General features: G+C 37.6%; 1 long non-coding RNA gene across 1 annotated transcript in view; it reads left to right on the forward strand.

Moving 5' to 3' along the window:
- Positions 1-13306, forward strand: part of LOC115835200 — a 683509-nt gene extending 670203 nt beyond the window's left edge. Inside the window, exon 3 of the long non-coding RNA XR_004030193.1 lies at positions 7622-13306. This is a non-coding gene — a long non-coding RNA (uncharacterized LOC115835200). The remainder of the gene's footprint in view (positions 1-7621) is intronic.
- The last annotated feature ends 8572 nt before the right edge of the window (positions 13307-21878 follow it).

The raw sequence follows: 21878 nt of genomic DNA on the forward strand, positions 1-21878 counted from the left end.
ATAAGGGATGAGCAGTTGCTTCATTTCAGTGTAACCGGGGAAAAAAATATGGCTGTCTGTCTGTTTATTTTAATTAAACAAGAATCTAAAGGAGAGATTATTAGGAACATGAGCTAATCTCAAAGAGTGAGCCTGTAGGAAAAAACGTTGCCTGGGTGATTTGTTAGAAAATGAGAGCAAAAACCCTCGGACCCTGAAAATAATATTCCTGAGCAGAATTTGCAAAATCACAGCCCAGCACAGGCCACAGTAGTGCATTCCCAGAATTATTCTTTCAGCCGTCAGCACCACATTTACCTCCCATCCTTCAGGAGCAGGACTGTTTCAGCTCATCTTATTAGATGATCTCGGATCCATATCAAGCCATAATTAAACAACAGAGCCCCAGGATGAGAGAACTCCCCCTACGAAAGATCCCCCAAGACCCTAAGCCCAGCTGTAGAAAGCCATGTTCTAAAGTTCAATTGAAGCTGCCTCCTGAGTGAACTTGCTGTGCGACCTTGAGCAAGTCATTTAACATCCCCGTGTCTCAGTTTCCTCATTTGTACAGTGGGGACCAGGCTGCTGACCTTCCTCCCGGGCCCACTTTGAGAAACAGCTCATTAGCAATTATAAAGTACTTTGAAAATGTAAATGCTGAATTATAATTTTAATCAACAAGTCAACCTTGGTGCTTTCCACTCAATCACTCCCTCTTGGGCAAACAATCAAAACCACTGCCTGACCCAGGCACTCTGAGCCCAGCATTCACCCCTTGCACAAAACATGGCTTCTCTAGAGACCCACCGGGAGCCCTTTCCTTCCCTTGTCAGCATGCAGCAACTGCTTTTCAACCACTGATCAGGAAACTGGAACCCCAAATATGAAGAGTATTCAAGTTCATGCTTAAGATATCTCAACCAACCCAAAGAAATTCTGATGAAGAAAATAACAGGCCCATGCCCAGCGATCTGGGAACCACATTTCCTCTGTATTTGTGAAAGTTTCTCAGTTGGAAAATTATGTGTATATTAATTAATATTCTAACAAATATTTGCTGAACACCTAAAAAGTACACACTGGAATAAAACTCTTTACAGCTCAGCCAGTAGGAATCCTACAGCAGTGAGACCAATGTTCTATGGCCCCGTGATCCCTGCTAGAAGATTAAACCACAGTCTCAAAGCTAGGCAGTCATGTTACCGGCCATCCACTGCCTAACAAAGACCAAGTGGTAGGGAGGAGGGGCTGCGCAAACACACAAGCACATAAGTCTTCGGTGGGTGTCTGACTTTGCCTGGCCTTCAGATCTTTCAAAGAAGTTAGTGTCAAACATTATCTTTGTAAACATGACTTTAAAACAGATAAAGCAGTCAATCAAGCCCTGGATTTGATTTTAACTGGACACTCCCCAATTCAGAATAATAAGCGTGCCAATTCCTTTAATACTAAATACACTTTGAACTGAAACCAGAGATGCTTCCCTTATCACTTGTTGAGTAAGTTGGGTCATAAACCTAAGTTCAAATAAGTGCAAAGAAAATATCACTAAAATTGGCTGGGCGTGGTGGCTCACGCCAGTAATCCCAGCACTTTGGGAGGCCGAGGCGGGCGGATCATGAGGTCAGGAGATTGAGACCATCCTGGCTAACACGGTGAAACCCCGTCTCTACTAAAATTAGCCGGGCGTGGTGGCGGGTGTCTGTAGTCTCACCTACTCAGGAGGCTGAGGCAGGAGAATGGAGTGAACCCGGGAGGCGGAGCTTGCAGTGAGCCAAGATCGCGCCACTGCACTCCAGCCTGGGTGACAGCGAGACTACGTCTCAAAAAAAAAAGAAAATATCACTATAATTAAGTAATAGTTTTAGACAGAGTAAAACATGGACTCTTAAGGTGGTTTTATTTTCTTTCACATTTAATGTGAGCCATTTAAGAGCTAATACACCTATCTTAGTCATTAGGACATTTCAACACCTATTAGTCATGAATTTGGTATGTTGCACCTGTCAGGAACTTGCAAAATAAAGTCAATGTGTAGAATAGGCACTGGGCTAGGAGTTAGATAGATTCAGGACCCAAGCAGACACTTTCTAACTGTGACTTTGGGGGTCACTTAAATTCTCTTAGCTTGCATTTCTTCCTCTACAAAGTAAGAATAATAATAAGTGTCCTTCTTACATCCAGGGTCATTGTGAGGCACTAATGGGATGATGTATGTGAAAATATTCTGTGAACAATAAACCATGCTCCAAGTTTAAGAGATAATGGTGAGGATTACTTCTATTAAATCTTCATGGGATAGGTGAATTTGGAATCTCCTCACCGAATGAATTTTAAAAAAGGTATACAGATATTAGTATAGTGCCTGTGGGTAGTAATAAATATGCATTGATTATCATGAAGAGAAAGATATGAAAAAGTATTTTCCTCAGATTCTGTTTTTGATTAAAAAGATATAACTGGCTTTAGTATGCTTTTCACAGCTATCACATTTATGATCTTTGCAATTAACTTCTAAAATATTCATATTTAAATGGCATGCTATAAAAATAATGGATTCAGAAAATTACTATATGTGGCAACAGTAAAGAAAAAAACAAAACATTTCTCTCCATCCCAAGAATTTTCAGAAGTTACAGAATCATAGTTAATAAAATTCAGCGTTCTCTCAGACAGTATATACTCATGAATAGAATATTATTTTGAAGATAATTTAACTCCCTGGTATTACCAAAGCCTACAGAATACTGCTACTTGCTATGATTATATACATGACAAAATATAATAAATGGATGTACAAGCAGCTGAAATGCAATATAGATTGCCAAAAGAGTCGTGAAGTAAGTGTACAAATGTTAACAATATTTTTGCAAGTATTAGTATAAACAAATTAATGTAAAAATATTAAAATAACATTTAAATGAATTATAGATACATTTTATAACAATGTAAGTTTAGTCCACATTGCACTTTCTCTGTAAAAAACTTTTTTCACATTTTTCTAAATACCTTTGAATACATTCACCTGCCGTTTATTATTTATTTAGAATATAACAATTTTTGCTCTGTGCACAGAGAAGATTTAGGATAATTTCTTACATAATTCTATATAACCAGCCTTCATATACTTGAAGACAAGTTTGGAAGCAAATATGCACTCAAACCAGCCGTCCAAGATGGCTAACTTAGAAGACAGGGAAGATAAAAAGTCATTGATGAAGTGAAAGGAAAGACAGAATCAATATTCCTCTCTCTCTCTCTCTCTCCCCGCCCACCCTTTCCCTCCTCTTCTTGCCCCACCCCTGCTGTCTGTCTATCTAGGAAAGTGTGCAAGAGAGAACCACTAAGGAGGCCACAGTCTTTTATCCTAATCTCAGAAAGGACATGCCATAACTCTTGCTGTACTTTACTCATAAAAGCAAGGCACTAGGTCCTGCCCATACTCAAAGGGAGAACATTACACAGGGTATGAACACTAGGAGGCAGAAATCATTAGGGACCCTTTTAGAGCCTGCCTACCATGAATAGCATTGCATATCAGACTTAGATTACTCAGGAAATGCAAAACAATGCCAGGTATATTTATTGTATTTGTGATTGGAATGGATCAAAATTAATATGATCAGCATAACTGACTCTACCATAAAATGCCTTTGATGAATATATTTTTTCCAAAATAACCCAATTTAGTTATTTTCAAATTGTTTTGCATCAAACCCCTAAACACTAGAGAGCACCTAAGATGTGCCAGGCACTGGGCCCAGCGCTGACAGAACAAAAAAAGACAGCCTCTGACTTCAAGGGGCTTTTAGTTTTGAACTTTGCAAATTCTTTTTAAATTTTGTAGTTATTTGGGCTTTGTTTTGTTTAAACAAGGAACAATTGCTCCACTAAATAAATATGGATTTACATGTGACTTTACAAAGAGCTGCAAGACACTCAATTATCAATACTTCACTAAACTTTAGACCTCCTAGATAAATAGATGAAGACTGATTTTGGTTATACTAATAAGTAAAAGAATTAGACTGCCTGTCCTAAACCACAAGGTAAGACTATATATATATATGAATATATATATGAATAAAATAATCCATTTTACCTGAGTGTCTATCCAGTTTCCTAATCAGTAGGTATTACCACATTTCTCTAAGCTCAACAAGCCAGCCAGTATAGGATTATCATTAATTTCACAAACCTACTTATATAGCTCACTCTATCTCTTTATCCTCTTTATCACTTGATTTTCTTTTTTTTTTTTTTTTTTTTTTTTTTTTTTTTTTTGAGGCGGAGTCTTGCTCTGTCGCCCAGGCTGGAGTGCAGTGGCGTGATCTCGGCTCACTGCAAGCTCCGCCTTGGGTTCACGCCGTTCTCCTGCCTCAGCCTCCCGAGTAGCGGGGACTACAGGCGCCCGCCACTGCGCCCAGCTAATTTGTTGTATTTTTAGTAGAGACGGGGTTTCACCGTGGTGTTGATCTCCTGACCTCGTGATCCGCCCGCCTCAGCCTCCCAAAGTGCTGAGATTAGAGGCGTGAGCCACCGCGCCCGGCCGCTTGATTTTCTGTAATTGCAAAAGACTTCACACTCTGCAACTCTGTTAGCATTAACTCATTCAGCTTTTCTCTGCCCTTGTTGTTGCCTTAAATCATTTAACTGTAACACCACATAATTGTTTTACACCTCCTCTTTTTCATTCCATAGGATCATGTTTTACCATAAATCTTCGAGACCACTTTCAAAAAGCCACATCAGATATATTTTTGCTCTTTGGAAGTCTTGTTCTTTAAGGGACTTGTAATCAGTTCAGTTCACCTTTAAGTTTCTCTTAGTTGACAACAGCCTAAAGGACCATGTTTCCATTCTAAAGGACTTTGATCTTCATCTCATGCACCAAACCAAATCATGCCTATTACAATAGTTCATATTGGAATTTCCAGTATCTCCAATTTATTTCCCTTTCTGAAATCAGATAAAGGGCTAGTCTGCAGATGACTGATAGCTAGGCAAAATACCTGAGTCCTAACTTAGAATTGGCTCTTTACCTAAAGTAATTTCAGGAGAATTATTACATAATAACATGATATTCTGTAGTCCATTTACATAAAAGTGAATTCAGTTATGTTTCCCATAGTTTAGTAGGACAAGCTGGAGATTATAACAAATAGTTAAAGAATACTAACCTGTTCATATTGCTGTTGATTTGACTTTTCTGTAGTGATATAAGATGCCATACAGAATGCATTTATGGTGTTTGACACCTGCTTAAGCCTTTGACACTTCATCTGCTTAAGCCTTTGACACTTCAACTCTAATTCATATGAATAATAAGGCACAATAAGCAATATGACTGTCAGGGATCTGTAACTCTGAAAAACTTAGAGAAAAGCATTTCTGAAGAAAGGACCATAAAATATAGTGACTTACACAATCGAGTTACACAAACATCACTGGATCCATGAGTTGATACCATAAAATCTAAATGTATATAACAGTGAATGGTCATAGGAACATAAATTGCTGTCACTGACAATTAGGCAATCTGGGACCTGTAAGGAAACTAAATGTGTTCATGGCTTCTACTGCGGTTAGTAACATACAATAAAGGGCAAAACGGAGCCTCCAGAGGGATTCTGAAAAAGGTTGTCGACAGATGTTCTGAACCTTAAGGTCCAACAGAAGTGTATTTAGGTCAAGGAAAAAGATTGAACAAGGAAAGAAAGAGCAGAAACAGAATTTGTTGTGTGACCTGTAGAAGCAGTTTCAATAGGAAATAGTCTTGACTCATACTTTCTAAAAAAAAAAAAAAAATGAAATTAGCTCTGAACTACCGTTAAACTGACATCAGGAATCTGGATCTAATTGGAGTTACATAAGAAATATTGTAGTATTTGAGGGTTCTATACTTAGTCCATAGAAAATGGATTGTTTTTAAAAACAAGATTCAAAGCAGTGTTACTTTCTTAATTAAACAAGGCTTGTTTCATATCAGCCATTCAGTTCAATTAAACTTTCTTAGAAAAGCCATTTTAATTCTTTTACATAGTCTTCCTCTTTTTGACATACATATAAAGATATAGAAATGGATGTATTTAATAGAAACAGAAGTCACATTGAAGTTATTGGAATTTACATATATATGGATACATATATGTATTCAAAATTATGTTTGATTCTTCAATGAGAGTATGAAATACAAGAGAAGAATCCTATGTAAACTCAGCCTATATCCTAGATGTAATCTTGCTAGTCCTATATATATAGAAGAAAAGCATTTGTAGTATAGCTGTCTTCAGATAGCAGACTTATTTAAACAATTCTGCTTACAGAGAATTTACCAAAATTTCATCTCCTTTCCCTTTATTCCAACTTATCACTCTCTTACTTCCACCACTTGCTCTCCTAACCCCTGCCTCACACACACATAGAGACACAAACACACCACTTATTCTAGACTAGATCACTGCCCTAGGCTATGCTTGGCTTCTAAAAATCCTTCAAGAACTACAGGATGATTGTATATTTAGAGTCTACCTTACCCCCAGCTCTCTCCACCCCTATTATGAAGAGAATGAAAACATTACATCAGTTGTCCTGACATGGGAAAGGATCCTTGCAACTCCTTAGTAATAGACAAGAAGGGTCAATTCCTAATTGTACTCATTCCTACCTCCTTTAAGAGGTGGGCCCAGCAAAGAGTGGTTTGCTGCTTGTTAGGCACTAACTCCACGAAATTGGGCCTCCTACAAAAGGAAACCCATGTACTAGTCTCAGACTGAATTATTTTTTCCAGTTTCTGAAAGGCACACCACCAAAGAGAAGCATCAGAATATCAAAAGGCCACTATCATAGCAAAAATGGCCTATTATGAGAATAATAAAAATATATTTACACATGTAAACTATATTTCTACTGCCATGTTTTGAGCCATAGCATTTAGGATGGCAAGGAATTATATACTATATCTTTAAAATATAGAAATAGTATGAAAATAATCATCAAGAAAGACTGCATTTGAAATTTTTGAAAAAGAGTAGCAACCAAAAATACATCATATTATATCAAACATGTTTCCGGTTTTTGGGGAGCTTTTGGGGTTTTTTGTTTGTTCATTTTGTTTGTTTGTTTTTGTTTTTGTTTTCTGAGACAGAGTCTTGCTCTATCGTCCAGGCTGGAGTGCAGTGGTGTGCTCTCAGCTCACTGAAACCTCCACCTCCCAGGTTCAAGCGATTATCCTGCCTCAGCCTCCTGAGTAGCTGGGATTACAGGCACACACCACCACACCTGGTTAATTTTTCTATTTTTAGTAGCGACGGGGTTTTACCATTTTGGCCATGCTGGTCTTGAACTCCTGACCTCGTGATCCACCCGCCTTGGCCTCCGACAGTGCTGGGATTACAGGTGTGAGCCACCACGCCTGGCCCAAACATGTTTAAAGTATGAAATTTTTGCAATTGAGACATAAAGCTAAGGACAACAAAACCCTCAAACCTTTAAAGAAAAGTGAGAGGAAAAGAAAAAAATAACTCCTACCAAACACCAAACTGAGATTTTTTTTTTCCATTTTTACTTTAATCGCCTTTTGTGATCCTAGTTTACACATTCTGTCAACCTTGTTTACAAATTACTTTCTTTTCTTTGATAGTAAGAAGAAAGCCCAAAGATGAAACCAGAGACAACTGGCTGCTGCATCGCCCACCTAGTGGCAGTAGTGTGAGCTATGGACAAAAGATCTAAGTCTCCAGGACAAAGAGTTGTGCAGCTGCTCATTTTCCTGTTGACTTCTGTCTAAGACTTGGAGATGTTTGTAAGATTGGGACCTACCTACAGAGGTATCACACTCCTCTTGGTCTAACTCACTCTTGAACTGACATCGTGGTGAATTTCTTTTGTCACTTAGCATATTAGAAGAGATATTTTACTATAATTTTCACAATCAATCCATAAGCAAGTGGTTAAAGGTCTTTTTCTACTTAGTTACTTCAGCACTGTCAGGGATGGCTAAAGAGAATAAGCATGGCCTCTGCTTTCCATTTTTTAACATATGACAACTAAAATACAAAAAACACAAGTTATGACAAACACATAATGCTTCCTCTAGACAAGCATTGCAGCTTGACATTGCACTAAGTGTTTTGATACTAATCCATTAAATTCTCCTACCACCCAACAACGTAGAATATATCAGAGAGTGAAGCATGGAGAATTTATATAATTTGTTCAAGGCTACAAAGCTAATAAATGTGGAGCCAGGATTCAAATGTAGGCATTATGATTCCCTAGTCTATGCTCTTACCCAGCATGTTATGCTGATGCTCAAAACAGTTGAGTGTTACATTAATTTAAATAAAAAAGATAAATTAGAGCTGGAGAGGGTGCAATAGGCTCCATGGAGAAAGTCAAATGGACTTGGGACTTGGCAACTGAAGAGACCATGGCCAGACAAATGGCAAGAAATTCTGGCAAGAAGAACAGTAAGCATGGAGTGTCCGCAGCAGAGGAAAGAAGCCAATCTCACTACAGTGGACGGAAACAAGGAAAATTAAATGAGATCATTAGAATGGAGAAGACTGTAGAAATCCAGACAATTTATAGTGAAAATTGAATTTCTAAGAGGGTGAAGTTAAAATTGGGTTAATAGACACTATATCAAAAATGTAATCTGTTACATTCCAACAGAAACAAAGCTTCTCATGACACGCAGAGATCCATAAATGACTGTTTTACTTTTGGCAAAATTGAAAAGAGAATAATAGTGACTGCAGGGTCAAGATTAATGCATGCTGATTTTTAGGTAACATGGGAGAATGGTATCTAAAGAGCCAGAGTTTCACTACTGGCCACCAACAGTCATTTTAATGTGTACTCTGTCTTTGTGACCTCTGTCCATTAGAGATATATCAAACTTGTATTTAAACTGAAATGTGATTAGAGCCATGAGGTCTGCCTGGAGGTAAACAGGTTGAGAAAAATTTTCTCAATGACACCTTCTCTATGGAAAGTCTTTCTCAAAGGAAAAGAAATTGTGTCCTACTGGCAAAAAGCAGAAATAGAAGTGGGGAGGGGAAATGAAAAGACATCTAAACCATCTCTGGGAAAAGGTGATACTAAATATAAACTGGCCATCAACATAGTGAAGCTGAAGAAGGCAAGGGGTGTCTAAATGTGTCATCAGAAAAGTTAAGAAAGAGGGCAAAGTAGGCTAGCTTAGGAACATCAACAGAATATTGGAAGAAGAACAGGGAGCAATTTTATAACCTCTCAATCATTTCCAACTTCTTACAGTGCTCCAGAAAAGAAAAAGTGTCCTTGATAAGAATGATTTATTGAACAATTATCTCTTTCCGCCCTCAGCTCTCTGGAACTAGACAACCGACAGATCTGGTGAATTATAATTATGGAGTTCTCCAGAAGAACTTCCTCTCAAGGATGCACAATTTTCCAGTTAGTCACAAGGCAGCATCACAAGCAAAATGGGGCTCTTCTTTATTTAATAAGGCCTACCTTCTACACACAGTTTCAGCAATTTCCACTTCTCCTTATGTATATCTTTCTCTGCCCTTTCATATGTTCCACTCATGTAGGATTGTTTGCCCCACAGTCACACACCATAGAATCATCATGCTAACCCCCTCCCCCCAAACCCCCTGCTCCCTTTTCACCTCTCCCATTGCTCCTCCACACTGGTCCTGCACTGGCCTGTTTGCTCCCTGAGTAAATTAGATCCCTGCATGTGCTGCTCATCTTCCCTCCCTCCTCCTTCCACCATCCTCTCTTCATATCCACATCTGCCTCTTGGCAAATGCCCTGTGGAAGAGAGATTTTTTTCCCAGGCTCTCCTCCCCTGTAGGTCTCTTTGTGCCTCCATATCCTGAGTTTCCTCTGACTCTTGTTTCTTTCTGCTTCTTGTGACTGCTATGGTTACAGCTAACAAGCATGGGAGGAAGGATCTGAGGGAAAGTTGTGCTTTTGGTTCACTAAATCCTTAGATTTGATTTGGGTAGTCAGAAAGTGCTAAAAAGTTTGTTTCAGTGGAACATCCTACAGTCTCAAATGGGGTAAACCTATCTTGTTTTTCATCTGCTGTCATGGTTAACTGGCAACTTCCAGGTACAAGGTGACTGTCTGGCATCTCAGGTGCACACATGAAGGCAATTTCAGAAAGAATGCCTACAGATTACAGACCATTCAGCTGAGTTTTATCTGGGGCTTTCTGGCACGGAATATGTACCAGCATCTTAGATCAATTCTGGCACATTATTTTAAAAGTTTTTTGTTCCTGAGTTCCTTGGTACCTATCATTCCAATATTTTCTGCCTTACAAAGTCACAGGAAAAACAGGTTTGGAGCTGAGTATTTTCAATCACCACTGACTTGGTGACAGATACTAAACTCATTTCACTTAGGATTATAGGTTGAACTCAAATTGGGATCCCTGAAGAGAAAGACCAGTCCTTTATCCAGTGTGTTAAGGAAAACATTTCTTATTTCCATTAACAACCAGAAAAGGAAAGACAGTGCAACAGCTGGAAGAGCACTGCAAATATCAGGGTTACGAAGAGTCACCCAGAAACCTTTAAAATAATTTAAAGTGGTGATAGAACTAGTAACACACTGCACTTCTATTAATGCAGTAATCCTTAACCCTTGAACCTAACTTGTACTTACACTAAGAAGTCAGAAGAACTGTTTTTACTTGATCTACCAAGGCAATTTCCAATAGTTTGATTGGAAATAGTGCTGATGATTTTCTCATTTAAGTTATCTACAAAGCACTAAAAAAAGTGACTCTGCTGGAATTATCCTTCTAAGAAAAGAAGAAAAAAATAGTAATTACTTACAACTAAGAAATGGATCAAGATAACATTGCTCTGTGAGATTTAAATCTATCAAAGATATGTGAGGATACCAGAGCTATGATTTCTTCAGTTCTCTGCAAGGTAACCAAAGCAATTCCAAGAAGTCTTATTTTATTAGAACTCAAATTTATTAAGTATGACCTATCTAAGATCATAGCGGGCAGACAACTACCTTGGACGTGGGGTTAAGAAAGATAAAATTCAGAAGTTTGAAAGTAAGTAAAGGATAAGCAAGATTCTTTGAATCATCAACAGCACTCCACAGGCACACAGAGACACGAAAACAGCTAAAAAGGCAAGGACAAAATTAAACAGTAATGATGATTTATAGTAAGATACTCTGAGACGTGACAGAAGTCTCAGTACACCAAAAGGAAAATCTTGTTTGCTCAAATTATTTGTTTCTTCTGTCTAATGAATGTAATTCTAATATACAAGTGATAACACTGGCATTTCTTTGAAATGTTGATTCAGTTTAATTATGAAAATCACCAAGGTATTTTCTAGCTGCTGCATCACTCCCTGTACTAAGATTAATCACATCAACATCATTCATTTAATCTTCAAAGAGGAAGCAGTTGTCCACAAAAGCCTTCAAATAGCTTCATTAGTGCAATTTTTCAGTCTCAAACACTTAGCTAGCAGCATATGATTGAGAGTAAGGTCATTATATTCATCTATTTCCTAATCTAATTTTTGTAATGTTTCTACATTTAATGTAGGAATGTATAAGTGTGGAGTTTTTGCCTTTTCTTTGTTTGTAAAACAGCTCAAAACATGAAGAAAATAATGATTCTAATTATAAAATATTTGATTGCTATGGTTTTAAGTCATGAAATTTAATGTATAGGCTCATGGCCAGTTCATTTCTTCTTTTTTCCTTTTTTAATGTGAAAAGGATTGAGTGTAGAAATGCTCTATTTTCTTGTCTCTTGTAGACAAAGAAAAATTTAGCGCATGAGAGACGTGTCTGACTTCAGAAACTGGAATTACAAAAGTCACTGCAAATAAAATTTCTTTGGTGTTTTAAAATGCAAGATGAATTTTATATTTAAAAACAGATGCCTCACTTATGTTTCTCTAATAAGACCCATTCTCAGCACCCTTTTCTTTGATGAGAGCATTAATATTCCCTTTCCTTATTGGAAACCAACAGGTATCAGAGTCCCACAAAATAACACTGTATTGTTGATGCACCGATCAAATCATTGTTTTAATCATTAAAAATTACGCAGTTGCTATCAAAAACATTCTCAGAGAGACTTAGAGCAGAGCCTGGCACCAACAGGGTGTGGTGATATAGTCATTTTTAATTACTGTACCTACTCTGAAGGGTTATAAAATGTGTCAGAAAGTAAAATTTGCTGAGCCCCATTACCAAGAAGCAAAACTTACTAACTGGTGCTTTAAACTTTGCATCTTATAAAGGAATGATTTATTTGACTTTTGACTGGTCCACTTGCAGAAATCATTACATTGCAATATTCAGTGACTGTGCAAAGGGGAAAGAAAGGATAAATCATACAGAGACATTCTCAAGTTAATATCTGGCAAGCATATAAGGCCAAATCTGTAAGGCAAGATCTGCCTACAATGGCATAAATAATGGTGTGTATTTTCAGTTTAGGCAAAGGGATAAGGGCTTTTGATCATAAAAATAGTTCATAACCAATTGCAATGAGATGATGCAATTGTAAAAATTTTGTTTCCACGAATTGTATAAAGATAATTACAACATTTTAAATATTAACCTAACCCTTTTTAAATTGTTTTAGAATAAAATTATAACGGTTTTTTGTAAAACCAAATTCTAATTGACCCAATCGAATTTTAAGATAAAATATGAAGGCGAGAATAACACCAGCTTGAAAATATCAGTTTGCCATTTGTCCAGCTACATGCAAAGTCACCAGAATAAAACGGAATTATATGAAAGAGGAGCAATAAACTGCATTATTTACACGTGTTCAATATTATAATCAGAGGAAAATGTGTGTTTTTAAATATTTGTACACATAAAGTTTTATTATCTACTTTACATAATACTGTGTTAGACACACTGGGAAATGCAAAGATAGAAAAGATAAACTATCTTCTCCTGAGAAGCCTTTACTATGGTAGAAAAGATAGGAGCACATGTCATTACAATAAGAGGCAATGTGAGATAAGTGACCAAAGAGGATTTTCGTCTTAAAAAATCCTAAGTTTTTATCTAAGAGTTTACAAGTAGATTCTTCCAAGCCAGAACACCATGGACAGTTTCCTGGCATACATCTGAGATTCAAGGAATGGGTATTATGTTCAAAGCTCAAGATTGGGGAGAGAAGACTACATTTTACAGTTTAAAATATTTTATTTACCTTTCCCAACACTTATGCATTTGTATCTTCTGCAGGGAATGATAAAATTTCTTTTGTTTTCAGAAGTGTCAAGAAATTTTTTATTAAAATAAACAAATAAATTCAAGAAGACTCAGTACTCATTCCAGTCAGCATTTTTGAAAGTCTAAAATACCCATCTTAATGGTTAACGCCAAACATCAAATCCATATAATCCCTGAGCAAGTGTACTTAATCATATTCTAAAAACAGATATGTCTCCTTTTCAAATAACAAAACAAGTTTATTTCTATTTATGTATATCTGGCTGGAAACAAAAATGATCATAATTTAGAGAAAATGTTTAAAACTGAAGCATGAAGTTTTGTGGAGCTTGTATTGTTTCTCTTTCCCTCCCTCCCTCTCTCTCTCTTTCTGCATATATGTATATAACTCTTCAATATCTGCCTTGGGTTAGAGGTAGAAGTTTGGTGGTAAAGGTGAATCCCATCAAAAGACCAGCAGTAATATAGGAATTCAAATATTATTTGTTGAAAGTAGAAAATAAAAAAATATTAATAGAGCTTACTGAATTCATCTAATTCATACACACTTCTAATATGCTTATGGTAATTTCAATTATCATCTTAAAAGAACCCACCTTGCAGTACCAGATAATATTGGGAAATCAACAAACTAAAATGGTCTTAGGAATAGTGAATGTATATTCTTGTTTGCAAGCATGTAAAGGATAAATACAGACACCTTGACAAAATATGAAGAGTTCAGGAAACAGGAATGATCTTATACAAACTAATGTCTAACCTGGGTCCTATTCTGAGCCTCTCAAATGTGTCTTGCTAATATAAGAATATGCATTGGCTCTTTTAACTCTGAGAGTAACTGAGAAGCCTCCTTCACAGAACTCTAAGGAGCTTAGAATCACCTTTCTGACCATCTTTCCTGCTTCTATATATCCTCATAAAATATTTACTGTTCTTCTGAATGACCACTCTGATTATCCTTAGACTCCTTTCAGATTCCCTGATGATGTCATGGAAATGTTAAACCCATTATGCTAAGTTAGGACCTCCATCTGCAGTGACCTCTTGGCACCCACTTCGAGGACAGCATGATATTTTTACATAAAAGTTAGTCTTCATTCAAATCCTCAAGGCCTGATCCTGAAAAAACACTGACAGCTCAATCAACCCTAATAAATACTTAACTAGGTCCATGAAAAATAATAATAATACATTTTCCAAAAAAATCCATTACACATTTACAATTGAGTCATAAAAATGTCTATTAAATGTACAATTATTTTACCACATTTTTATTGGAAAATAACATTTATCCTAATTTACAGGTTTAACCCAAAGGTGGTACATGACATTCCTTTTCATTAAGCTATTATGGGAGTGATGAGTGACGGTGCCCAGCTCTAATTATCTTTAACGTAGTGTTTCAAATTGATCATGCAGAATGCAATTACAAATCATAATTAAATTAATTTATATTGATTTAAGATTTTATAAGTTGTTAATAAGTACAGTACAGTATATCTATTTCCACAAGCTAACGTTAATATTTTCAAACTGCCAAAGCATTTCCTTCTTTTTGCTCCAATTTCATTCTCAATTAAAAAGTTCACAAATTTGTACCTACTTTATGTGGGTAAGGGCTAACCTCAAAACTGTAAAGGCAGTGTTGGGTATTTATAGAAGTTTTCTCCAACAAATGATGTCGTATACATTTGTACACTTAGGATCATCTGAATTTAAAAATACATCTATCTCAGAAACACTTTGACCTGCTCCATCTGCTAACCACTCTGCTTGCCATACCTGCCTTCACAGCTTGCTAGTATTGTCCATGCACATAGTACTAATTTCTCAGTACGTGTTCTGATTGAGTGACTGACTCGGGAAAACCAAAGGAAACCAAAGTAAATGCAAAAGTCCTTTCCTCGACATTACTGATGGTTGCAGAAGAATTTGGAAGCCAAGGGGAAGCCCAAGCGAACGTTGTCCAGGCAAGAAAGCCTGGGGAGTTGGACCTGTCCTCATACTTCCCTTCTCTTCTCACCCAACCACATTCAAGAAATAAAATTCCTTCAGAAATCTCTACATCAGAAAGCAAAGTGGGCAATCAACGAGTGGATAATTCACACAATCCAAGAACATTTCCTTTCTCTTGTTTCTCTCTAGAACTAAGGGAGAGGTGGAAGAAAGGAGGGGTGTGAGAAAGGGAGCAGGATGGATTGACTCTGAAAGCCCCATCACTGTTTTTGCGACAGAAACTAATATTAGACAAATGTGTCAATTCACTCTGACCGGTTTTTTTCACAAACTAAAGAATTATTCCTTCACCTTCTCATACCTGAACTATACATCCAGTTGGATTTGTGGCATGACCCACAGAAACATAACCTGGTCCTTCCACTCTCCACAAGCCTTGGAACTGGGGTTAGGGTTATGTGGATTGTTGCTCTCAGGCGGCTGAGCCTAGAATTGAGGATTCTTCCCGCCACGCCACGGTGCCTTTCTCTGAATGTGTTAAATGCCTTAAGGTCCTACGAGGGGAAAATGAAAATTTGAAGTAATTAAATTTAGGAGGGCTGGCTTGGAAGTGGAAGTAACATGTTTATGAGAAAGGTACAGGAATGGTTATTATAAGGTATAGTTTCCCGGAACCCAGCATCCTCCCTGTAAGGACTGGTCACTAACACTATGGGCGCGCACGCTCTAAGTAAGTAGAGGCAGGAAGTCTGCGACGAGCCCCAGACAGCCTCTGCAGTGCCAAGTGTGCTGCTCACTAGCGACCCCTCTAGGTCTTAGAGGGAAGAGAGCATATGCAGAAGAGCACTCGGGACCATTGCCCGGGACGAGAAGCCCGCCAGGATGACTACTCCATTAGGGAGCATCGCAAGCTCGGGGTGCGAAAGCATCTCCGCCGCCAACCAGCCAGCCCTGCCCTGTGTAGACGAGTCGCCAGAGTGCGGCGCAGGGATCCAGCTCCGCGTGGCCCAGACGGGGAGGCTCAGAAATGCACGGGGAGAGCACTCCCCTAATCATAAGACAGAAAAAAAAAAAAAGAAAGAAAGAAACTCGAGGTCTCCGGGATCCCAAGCGTGAAATGAATGGGAGAGAAAGGTCTGAGGAAGAAACATGCGAACACCGAAACTCAGCTGGAACCTGCGCGGGACTTCAAGGAGCAGAAAATCCAGCGCAGAGCTAGGGCGGAGGCAGAGGGGGTCAGAGACCCCCCCTGTTTACTGATCACCTTTGGCATGAAATATCTTGTATATGGGTTCGGACCGTCGCGAAGGTTTCAGATACAAACAAGCTACAGCAACACTTTCTCTACGCATCCCCTAGTTATTGAATAGCACACACACACACACACACGCACACAACACACACACACACACACACACGCGCGCGCGCGCGCACACATCCCTGAGCAAGAAGGCAAAAAAGAATCCAAAACTCGAGCAGGTCGCCAGGCCCTTTTCCTCTCTCAGCCAAAGTATGCCCAGTCTACATCCCCGCCCCACCAACCCAGCCACGCGGGCGGGACTGCGTCCATAGGACGCACCTCGCAGATACTGCAGCCTCCCTCCAGTTGTTCCAGCTTCCCGGAGGCCCCAGTTGTTTCAGTCCCATCGCCAACTGGCAAAAGCAGTTTTCTAGTCTGCCTTCTGAAGACGTCTCTTTTCATCCAAGTACTTTTGCCATAATATGTGGGTAGTGTCTCACTTTCCCCAACTCTACAATGGACTCGAATAGACTGTTTTGCCTTTCGCCAAAGATTTGAGAAAGATTCTTGAGCTGTGGAGAGGTTTTTGCACTAAAAAGATTCTTGAAGGAGAAGGAGTAGGAAAGAAGGAATCGAATATTTTCAAGCAATATCCAAACAGTCTGCTAGACTGGAGAATAAAATTAATTCAATAAAATATAATACATTATTTTCCTTAACTAATAATACTCAGAGATGGTGATATGGATTTCATTAGACTTGAGTTAGTTTGGTTGTAGACTCAACACTGCATGAATTCTGTGTGCGCTGTTCCTGGGATTGGGCTGAAGACTTACCCTCCAGGAATTAGAACATTTTCGGGGGAAGGTTGAAGAATCCATTAATATAAGAACTATTTTAAAAAAAAAACTCTTGTTTTAATAAAGTCTTCCATTTGAAGCTAAATTTTAGTATTTGTCTGAGAAAAGTGGGTGGGTTCTGCTGTGTGTGTGTGTGTGTGTGTGTGTGTTTTCCTTTTGGCATCGGTATGTGTGATTTGCAGTCCAGGCTGTTAAGTTTCCAAGCAGGAACCAGTTAAAAATGCATGGATTCTATTATATGTACAATTTAATCACAAGGTATTTAAAATAGACATTTCCATCTAAAATCCAATCCGAAATCAACACAGTTCCTCCAGGCATTAGATGATCATCTCGATTTTGCATTTGTAAACTGGGAGAAATAAATGTGACTTGTGGATACCAAGAGGTCAAATACGGCTGCTCAAATATTTTTCTTACAAAATGACGGATTTATTAGACAAATAAGTAGCCCGGCTGATGCAAAACCCCCAGTGATTGAATTTTGACGTTAAGTCAACAACAACTCGAACTACATCAGTGGTTCAAGATTTAGTTATGATGGTAGAGATTACTGAACAAATAAGAGCCAGAAATGAATACAGATTTCTGAGGATCTGCCCCTGGCACCCTCTTCTTGACATTCTCCTCCATATGCTCCCCCTATTCATACTGTATTATAATTAAAGGACTTAGCTATGCCTTCCGATTGGAAAGGAACTTTAAAATAATTAGGCATATTTTCCTGTTTTTTTAAAAAAGAGTAGGCTCAGGGAGAAAACCAATTGAGTTTCATAATAAATTCCTTCTTGGCCTGAAAGTCACCCACCATTAGAAGGGAGGTAGCATTCACTGGGTGTTTTTCTTTCTCTCTCTCTCTCTCTTTCAGGTTTTATTTTCATTAAGAATTTTGATAACCTACTCTTTCTCTACCCTAGCCCCCACCATACCCCCATCCCTCTTCCTCACTTTCCTATGAAACATCACTTTCTAAAATATTTGAGGACTTGGGCTTTAGTATCCCACAGAAGATCAGAATCCACTGCTAAATAATTAAATCGCTGGTAGATTTTTAGGAGTATTTAGATTTCACCTCTCCTGGGTCAATGGCTGCCCTCTCGCCCGCTCTCCCCTTGACCCTCCCTGGAGCTGGCCGCGGTGCTGAAACCCTTGCGTGACTCTTGTGAAAAGGGAGGGCACCACTCATGGAGGATTTGGAGGAGTTACTTATCTTTGCTCTTCATGAAAGGAGGCTTAAATAATTGAGACTACATTTAAACATAAAGCAGTTCATTTCTCATCTTTTCATGGAGAAAGGGACTGATCTGCTCCTAGTGTGAAAATCTGCCTTTTATTTATTCTATGTGTGACTTCCTTATTGTAGTGGAATAGTGACTCAATTTTCATTTGACTGTTTTGGAGCCAGCCAAGAATCCATTCCTTACACCTTCTTCTCTTATTCTGCGATTTTTCAGTTATAGTTTGGTTCCCTCTAGTTCATGGAACTGCTTATTTTGCAGGGACAAATCTATATTTCATTTTAAGAATTCGTCTGATCAAGGGCTTGAAACAATTTATCTTTGTAGATAGAAATTTGTTCTTTGGGTATCCAGGCACAAACCGCTAGAGGCAATAAAGTGGTGCCAGATTTTTATCCTAGATTTTATTTAAGTACAATAATAATTCCACTCTGTAAAATAAGTTGTCCATCCAGGCTTCTCTCCCAGTTTGCCATATATCTCTCCCATATATGCATGTACTGCTAATTTGTACAAATGTTTTACCTGTGCTGGGTTCTAAATCATCTATTGCATTGGTTGCTTTCCTGATAAATAAACTGGGACATCCAAAATTACGAGCCATCTAATAGTAACAGAATTCACTAAGTAGAACGAAATGTTTCATAATTATTTTGCCACTCCCCACGATTAAATAATAAATTGTGAAAATGAAGCTCTTCTATTAGGGAGGGGGATGTCATTCTCTTTTCTTCTTCCTTTTAAAATACTGAGTAGTATCTTCAGTCTAACAATACATCTGTTTACAGTTTGCCTGAACTTGTTTCTGAATTTATATTTCAATATGCTCTTTAGGATGCAAAATTCCTGTCAAATTAAAGAGTGCTCATGTCTTGCCCGCTTCTAGCAAATCACTTGCAGCACCTAATAAATCCAGCTGGGGTTCCTTCCATGGCCTGATGCTGCTGAAATCATTATTGTCCTGCCTTGTTTCATGTCAGAGGCCTCTTCGCCTCATCTGTCATGAAACCAATTTCACTTTATTTACATCCATTTGCTAGTTTAATTACTGTGCTGATGAATAGCCTGAAGGAATTAAGTTACGAGTCTTTGGAAACCCAAAGCGACAGATATATGGGCTACCTTTTAACTACAGGGAAAGAAATGAAGGCTAGTGGCATGCACCAAAATTTAAAGATAATAAGTGTTTCTCCCTACCTGCTACTGTTGAAATTCAGGATGATTCTTTCTTTATGTATTCATCATCTCCTGGATGAAATATAGTGCTTTAGAATCTGTCATATTTACAGATTGACTGCAGTTCTCTACAACACAATTTTCTATTTTTAAAATGTCTTTTTTTTTTTTTTTACTGAAAGAGTCACAGAAAATTTACTAGCCAAATGCAGTGGTGTTTTTAATTAAGTGGTGTTTTTAATTAAAAACACCTATCAATATTAACCTGTCCCTGTAACTGAGCACTGACTTCTATATAAAGACAAACAGGTTCCCTTGTGAAAATAAAGAATATTTAATACCTCCCATCTAATACATAGTACAAAGTACTCCACTTTTATACTGTAAATATTGTAATAGATCGCACTATATAATTTTTGTTTCTTATTGAATACAATTTCACACTTATCTTTTTTCATGTAATCTTGCACTTTCTAACACAATTATCTTCTTTAATGTATTTTTGAATTATAAAAACATTCTGCTGCCTGTCTCTTTTACATGTCCAATACAATAGAGCACTATCAGTCTTTGTTAATGACACAGGGCTTATGGGGTGGGTTAATAATCTGTGTTCTCAATATATACAAGTAGTCAACATTTACATACGTATTTTTTAAACCTAAGATCAATAAACTTTTCAGTAATTCTATTATCTTACAAATTAACTACTGCAGTGTAAGCCTACTAATTATGACAATATTAAAAAGTCATTTTCAAGGGTATTCTTTCTTAAATGCTATCAATAATTATAGATTTTTAAACTTAAAATTGATAGTCCAGAAGTTAATTATTCTTGTGGCCCATCATCACTTACTGCCAATTAAAACAATAAGTAAATATGCTTGAATTGACTTTTTATTTTATATTTTCTCTATCCTCAGGTAGCATTGCACATGAAAAGAATGTAACTTTTAAATCCAAGAACCTATATGTTTTCCTTTCATTGCTCTGTTTCTGATATAGGTCTGACATGTTAAAATCTGTACTTCCATTTGATTTCTCTAACAAGAATTAGTTTAAGACACATGACAAATATGGTCATTATTTCAAGAAAGAATTCAAATATTTTTCTTACACACTTAGTATACTTATTCATGCCCTCTCCATGCTGAGTATATAATTACATCTAATATTGTGCAAACTTTCTAAGCTAGTTATTTAACTGAAAACAATTTTAAACACTCAAAGGCAACAGATATTACTAAACAACAAAGAAATGAACAACATGGAACTTTTAATGTTTTCTCATTTCTTCTCCTTCTAAAAAAATTAAGTACTATTTTCCATCCTGCATATTTTGCAGTTTCATTTATCATAAAGCCAGCCTAAAGGAAGAAACAAAAATCTTAACACATTACATTTACTCTCAGAAGAACTAAAAAAAGTGAAAACTCTACATACAGATACATATTAATAATTATATATTCATTACAAATCCCCCAGGCACCTCCCTCCATGACCTTCTTGCATCCCCTAAACATACAATTTCCGTATTCTCCTCCCACTACTTTTAATAAAGCATATTTACCAAACAATGTACATAACAAAAATAACTTTTGTGACAACAGAGTCTTGCCTATAGAAGTTTTGCAATAAAGCAAACCCAAATAAGATCTTTCAGGTAAAATATCCATCTATTTCAGTAGAACCAAATGCTATGCTAATTACTTAGTAGACATTTATGAACAGTCTTTAACTCGACAGCAAAGAAATTTTATTGATGGAGCCTTCTTTAGATATTTTTATTCATTTTTATTTTAAAAATGAAGACGTGAGTTTTAAATGCTTTTTCTTTTCCCCTCCTCCGCCCCCATCTCTCTCATTCTCCCCCCTTCTGAAGACCCTCTCTTTCCTCTCCAGCTCTTTTTGATTAATAGATCCATGTGGCTAACGGCCTGACATATGGTGTGCGAAGCAGCTTGAGATAGTACCTTAGGCATCCCCTACGGCCATTAACATATTAGGGGCTTATGTGCAGTCAGACAGTCAGACCTCATCGAGAGCCAGCATTTTCAGAAAGGCTGAACCCCAGAGCTGTTTGATAGAGAGTTTCAATAATGCACCACTCTTCAATTTTAAGGGAGTTGCTCCTGGTGCTGAAACACTGGGACAGAACCAGAATAAAGTTTAGCAATAAGACTCAGTTGC

Source organism: Nomascus leucogenys, chromosome 5 (genome assembly GCF_006542625.1).
Source record: "Nomascus leucogenys isolate Asia chromosome 5, Asia_NLE_v1, whole genome shotgun sequence".
Lineage (NCBI taxonomy): Eukaryota > Metazoa > Chordata > Mammalia > Primates > Hylobatidae > Nomascus > Nomascus leucogenys.